Here is a 7,275-nt window from a genome sequence, read left to right on the forward strand (position 1 = left end):
TATCCTAGCATAAGTAGCCGGACCTCTGCCCCAGTTCGACCAGAGATTGTAAGATCAGGAGGTTTTCTAACTTTAACGGTTAATGTCAACTACTTGTGTCACTAGGGATGTATCTTGGAAATCCAGCTGCTGAGGCATTTCCTCCCAATAGCAAATCAGTTACATGTTGGTAACCTCCACCTCAGAAAGAGCTTTTATGTTCCTCCTGTGGCCCCTTTGGAACACCCTGCAGTGGGAGTCCACACACCCACAGTGCAATCAATACTTATTCTATTGCTTTTGTAAGGGTTAGATTGGCAGTTCCTGTTAAATGAAACTTGAAAATTCTGATATCAGACTTATATGCGACTGTCTGTGTGGAGTTTGCACATTCTCCCTGTGTCTGCGTGGCTTTCCTCCAGGTGCTCCAGTTTCCTCCTACAGTCTAAAGATGTGCAGGTCAGGTAAATTGCCCATGCTAAATTGCCCGTAGTGTTAGGTGCATTAATCAGAGGGAAATGGAACTGGGTGGGTTACTCTTCGGCAGGTCGGTGTGGACTTGTTGGGCCGAAGGGCCTGTTTCCACACTGTAGGGAATCTAATCTAATCTGTATCACAATGGTTGTCTATTTTCAACACTTCTAAGTTCCCAGGAAGTTACAAGACAATTGCAGCGGGAGGCCTGTGGAATGTTAGCAAAGAAGTGTTTAGGAATGGAGAAAAAAAAGCAAATGCAAATGGAATTAAAACATTCAGATTTCTCTGATAAACGGGCTTGGTGTTCTCAGTGGATTCCTCAATTTTAAGGTTCCTCGGTATTTTTGTATACATGTCTAGAACTACTGTGGCATTTCACACAGTGAGCAGGAGGCTCAGGCGCCTTCTCCCATACCCTTACAGCACCCCCCACCACCACACCAGGCCTTGACATCATATGGACTGTTACCCATTTTCAACCACCAATGTCCCCATTCGCAACAATTGATTCTCCCCGATGACCATTACCCATTTCTTTGTCTGTCCAATTGTTGTTGTCTCTCCCTGCCCCTATCTCCACCTATCGTTTACTCCTCCCCCTTCACCCACCCAAATATACCAACCTTCTCCTAGCTACAATAAGTTCTGAAGAAGGGTCAACGGACTCAAAACATTAACTCTGATTTCTCTCGACAGCTGGTGCCAGACCAGCTAGATTTTCCTAACAGTTTGTTTTCATTTCCGATTTCCAGCATCCGCAGTTCTTTGGGTCTCTTTTTGTTTAATATATACTACCAATCCTGGGCACAAGCAATCCTAAACATGAGATTGATCAATACAAATTAATCTTTGTGAAGCAGAAGTGATTGCAGGTGGCCTGTTAACTGTCACCTGTAGTCTATGATACTCAAACATGTTCCAAGATCTCATAGGCTGCACAGAGGGGTGAAGCTCCTTTTCTCAAATTGAATGTGCTGTTATATGCATTGGTGCCTTTCTTGGTTCATGTGTTGGTGAGAACAAGGTCTCAGTGATCCTACAATATTCTACTCAATGTGCACAACCTGAATGAGGTCTACTATGTAATAGTTATATGTAGAGGCCTCCCTGGTCTCCCTTGTTGGAGACCTCCATGTGTTACGGTACTACGGTAAACACAACAAACTTTGTTTTAACTGGCACTTAATGAACCGACACTCTTGATAAACTGGCAAAAATTATATACCTTAAATACTGTGAGGTTTACTGTATTATTCTGTCCAATTATTATAGTTTTCAATTTCTTTAACTCTATATAAATTATTCAATTGAATGGCTGCACAAAATATCAACAGATGATTCAACTTCAAGTCAATTTCTCCTCCAATACCATGATGTCCAAGTAGCCAGTTGAGAGTGTGATAAGGCTCTCCGTCAGTGAGATTTATTTAAAGCAAGGTTGCATTATTATTTAAGTGATTTATGCTGTAAATAAAGTATAATAATCATGTGTATCTTCCTGCACCACGTTTTTAATACATAGTGTACTTTTACATCGATTGTGTGGACCTCTTGATCAACTGCAATGTTTGATCAGCCAACACATTCTTGGTCCCATAGAGTCGTAGAGTTGTACAATGTGGAAACAGACCCTTTGGTCCAACTCATCCATGCCAACTAAACATCCCAATATGGCCTAGTCCCATTTGTCAGCATTTGGCCCATATCCCTCTAAACCCCTCCTGTTCATATATCCATACAGATGTCTTTTAAATGTTCTAATTGTACCAGCCTCCAACACTTCAGGTGCTGGTTAATAAAAGGTTTGCTGTAGAATGCTGTAACTGCTGGCTGCTCAGGAGCTACATGGGTTTCTGAAATTCCCAACTTCAAACCAGCATCAATGGATCCAACCACAGCGGGTGTAACTGTCACAGTGGCCAATGCACCACCAGGGCACGGAGAAGTTAAAGAGGAACACTGCTTCTGCAAGCCTAGGATCAACAGGAACCTGAAGTGTCTGCTGAACAACCTCCAAATAACCAGGTTGCAGTAAAAGATCCTGTCAGGACACGGAGGTGGTGCAGGAAGCCCAGAGCCAAATGTCCTCAATATCATTTCCTCCAGATGAACAAGGCACAGTATTGCCACCAAATGAGGACATCCCAGGACACTTTTACAGAACTGCTGGAGCATTTCAGTTGCAGGGCTTTATGGACAGTGCATATGTGGTGTTGAGAGCACAGTATCATAATGCAGCTGACATCTTTAACAGGAAAGATTTTCATTCTGTCAACAGACACGTCTGTGATCATCGCTACTACATCTTAGAAGTCTATACCCTGGAAACTGTCATGACACCTCTCTCCATAATAATTCTCAGGTTTCGGCCTCATTCCAAGAGCTTACAAGAATGGCTAGGAGAAAGTGAGGACTGCAGATGCTGGAGATCAGAGTTGAGAGTGCAGTGCTGGAAAAGCACAGCAGGTCAGGCAGCATCCGAGGAGCAGAGGCGTTGACGTTTCAGGCATTAGCCCTTCATCAGGCTGCTCCTCAGATGCTGCCTGACCTGTTGTGCTTTTCCAGTGCCACGCCTACAAGAACGGTTGCTGGGATACAAGAGCTCCCCTACCCCAAACATAACTAATGATTCTGTAGCACATTGTAGATACATTGCCACCCCATTCTTCCACTTGGACAATCGTGGGCAGATGACAGGCCTTTTCACAAAGAGATTCTGATGCTTGGATAGTTTGGGGTGGGCGCACTTGCAGTAAACTATAGACAGAGTGTGCTGCATCATTCTGGCATGCTGTGCTCTGTCCAACTGGAGCAGGCAAAGAGATCACATGATGGACGCTGAAGAGCGAGAGGGTGGCAGCCATCTCCTGAGGAGGATCATGAGGCCTTTGAGCAGGAAGAAGATTACCTTCAGCAGGATGAAGTGGAACGGTGTTAAATGAAACAATTGAAGCAGGATTTAATGGGTACACGCTTCCAACAGATCAAATTTGGGTGAATTGACTGCGAATTTAAAGACAAATGTAGATTTATTTTTGTTCCTTCTTTTGATTTTCTTGTGCATTAAAATTAAAGTTAACAAAAGGACAGTGAAGAGGGTTACCTCAGTGTACAACAGGATCTTGATCAGATGGGCCAATGGGCCAAGGGGTGGCAGATGGAATCTAATTTAAGCAAATGTGAGGTGCTGCATTTTGGAAAGGCAAATCAGGGCAGGACTTCTACACTTAATGGTAAGGTCCTAGGGAGTATTGTTGAACAAAGAGCACTTGGAGTGCAGGCTCATAGTTCCTTGAAAGTGGAGTCACATGTAGATAGGATAGTGAAGAAGGCATTTGGTATGCTTTCCTTTATTGGTCAGGGCATTGAGTATAGGAGTTGGGAATATTGTGTGCAATTCTGGTCTCCCTGCTATGGAAAAGATGTTGTGAAACTTGAAAGGGTTCAGAAAAGATTTACAAGGATGTTGCCAGGGTTGGAGGATTTGAGCTAGAGAGAGGCTGGGGCTATTTTCCTTGGAGCGTCGGAGGCTGAAGGGTGACCTTATAGAGGTTTATAACACCATGAGAAGCATGGATAGGATAAAGAGACAAGATCTTTTCCCCGGACTGGGGGAGACCAGAACTAGAGGGCATAGGTTTAGGATGAGAGGGGAAAGACATAAAAGGACCTGAAGGACAACTTTTTCATACAGAGAATAATGTATGTATTGAATGAGCAGTGAGAGAAAGTGGTGGAGGCTGGTACAATTACAGTATTTAAAAGGCGTCTAGATGGCTATATGAATAGGAAGGGTTTAGAGGGATATGGGCCAAATGCTAACAAGTGGGACTATTAATTTAGGATACCTGGTCGGCATGAACAAGTTTTCGTGCTATACATCTCTATGACTCTATGACTCTAACTGTTTGAAGACTTTACAACATGTGATGCTCCCACAATACAACTATTTCCTGCTACTTCCGAGGAATGTCATACCATTGAGGTTATTAATTAATCTTGGCACATTACAATATATCAGGTTTCATATAACTTTCTCTCTGGTCAGTTTCAAAATGCACCGCTCTAAGCATTCTATGATCTCCTCACCCAGGAGGATTTGATTTTTCCAGTTTGTATAAAGATTAAAGTCACCTGTGATAACAGACATCCATTTACCACTTATACCCAATATTCCTTTTGTATACTTTGTCCCACATTGTGGCTTCTGTGGATGATTCCCATTCATGACTTCTTTCCTCTGCTGTTAGCGTCATAGAATCATAGTGACGTACAGCATGGAAACAGACCCTTTGGTCCAACCTGTCCATGCCAATCAGATATCCCAACCCAATCTAGTCCCACATGCCAGCACCCGGCCCATATCCCTCCAAACAATTCCTATTCATATACCTATCCAGATGCCTTTTAGATGTTACAATTGTACCAGCCACCACCACATCCTCTGGCAGCTCAATCTATATACACATCACCCTCTGTGTGAAAAGGTTGTCCCTTAGGTCTCTTTTATATCTTTCCGCTCTCACCCTAAACCTATGTCCTCTAGTTCTAGACTCCCCCACCCCAGGGAAAAGACTTTGTCTATTTATTCTCTCCATATCCCTCATGATTTTATAAACCTCTATAACATCACCCCTCACCCTCCAACACTCCAGGGAAAACAGTCTGAGTCTATACAACCTCTCCCTATAGTTCAAATCCTCCAACCCTGGCAACATCCTTGTAAATCGTTTCTGAACCCTTTCAGGTTTCACAACATCGTTCCGATAGGAAGGAGATCAGAATTGCACGCAATATTCCAACAGTGGCCTAACCAATGTCCTGTACAGCCGCAACATGGCCTCCCAACTCCTGTACTCAATACTCTGACCAATAGAGGAAAGCATATCAAAAGCTTTCTTCACTACCTATCAACTTGCAATTCCACTTTCAAGGAGGTCTCATGGAAAACAGGGAGAACTAGCTATTTGGATACAGAACTGGCTCAAAGGTAGAAGACAGGGGGTGGTGGTGGAGGGTTGTTTTACAGACTGGAGGCCAGTGACCAGTGGAGTGTCACAAGGATCAGTGCTGGGTCCTCTACTTTTTGTTATTTACATAAATGATTTGGATGCAAGCATAAGAGGTACAGGTAGTAAGTTTGCAGATGACACCAAAATTGGAGGTGTAGTGGACAGCAAAGAGGGTAACCTCAGATTACAACAGGATCTGGACCAGATGGGCCAGTGGGTTGAGAACTGGCAGATGGAGTTTAATTCAGATAAATGCGAGGTGCTGCATTTTGGGAAAGCAAATCTTAGCAGGACTTATACACTTAATGGTAAGGTCCTCGGGAGTGTTGCTGAACAAGGAGCCCTTGGAGTGTAGGTTCACAGTTCCTTGAAAGTGAAGTCGCAGGTAGATAGGATAGTGAAGAAGGTGTTTGGTATGCTTTCCTTTATTGGTCAGAGTATTGAGTACAGGAGTTGGGAGGTCATGTTGTGGCAGTACAGGGCATTGGTTAGGCCACTGTTGGAATATTGTGTGCAATTCTGGTCTCCTTCCTATCACAAAGAGGTTGTGATAGTTGAAAGGGTTCAGAAAAGATTTATAAGGATGTTGCCTGGGTTGGAGGATTTAAGCTATAGGGAGAGGCTGAACAGGCTGGGGCTTTTTCCCCTGGAGCGTTGAAGGTTGAGGGGTGACTTTACAGAGATTTACAAAATTATGAGGGACATGGACCGGATAAATAGACAAAATCTTTTCCCTGGAGTTGGGGAGTCCAGAACTAGAGGGCATAGGTTTAGGGTGAGAGGGGGAAGATATAAAAGAGACCTAAGGGGCAACATTTTTACACAGAGGGTGGTTCGTGTATGGAATGAGCTGCCTGAGGAAGTGGTGGAGGTTGGTACAATTGCAACATTTAAAAGGCATTTGGATGGGTATGTGAATAGGAAGGGTTTGGAGGAATATGGGCCAGGTGCTGGCAGGTGGGACTAGATTGGGTTGGGATATCTGGTCAGCATGGACGGGGGTTGGACTGAAGGGTCTGTTTCCATGCTGTACGTCTCTATGACTCTATGACTCTAAGGAGCTATGAAACTGCACCCCAGGGTTTCTTTGTTCTCTGCATCTCCACCAAATGGACTCTACACCCTGATGTCCTGAACCAAGATAATCTCTAACTATTGCACAAATCCATTAACAGATCTACCCTTTCACCTTTACCACCCTTCCTGAGAGTCTTGGTGTGAGTTGTTTCCATCGGTAGAGTTTGAGTTTGAGGTAGCAAAGAGAAGATGGTGGCACTCACCTTGCAGACTGCTGAAAATTATTGAACTTCTTCCTGCATTGCTCTGCATTCTTCTGACCTGTGGCAATGGCATTGAGGCAAGCTGGTATGGTCTGGTGTCGTGATCTCCTCTGTCAGTAGCGGAAAAAGAGGATGGTTCTCTTCTCCAACAGTAGAAAGAGAGGACTGCAGGGTGATGGCATTCCAAGTCAAGAATGTGGTGCTGACAAAGTACAGCAGGTCGGGCAGCATCCGAGGACTCGGAGAATCAATGTTTCAGGCGTAAGTCTTCCTGACTTTTCCAGCACCACACTTTCAACTCTCCTCTCCAACACCCCGTACACCTTATGTTCCTGCCCATAAACCGGGATGCCAAATCGACTCTTTTGGACATCTTCCTTGCAACTTTTGAGACTCACGAACTGTGAAGGGCAATTCTTGGCTTGCAGCACTTGAAATTGAGCTCATCTGGAGTTTAAATGGGCACTTCCACCACTGCTGAGTGCAAGATGGCATGAGGGCAGTGCCACAGAGGTATGGTACATACT

This window comes from Chiloscyllium plagiosum, unplaced genomic scaffold (assembly GCF_037043375.1).
Source record: "Chiloscyllium plagiosum isolate Xiang-an unplaced genomic scaffold, Cpla_swu_hap1 HiC_scaffold_4, whole genome shotgun sequence".
Classification (NCBI taxonomy): Eukaryota; Metazoa; Chordata; class Chondrichthyes; order Orectolobiformes; family Hemiscylliidae; genus Chiloscyllium; species Chiloscyllium plagiosum.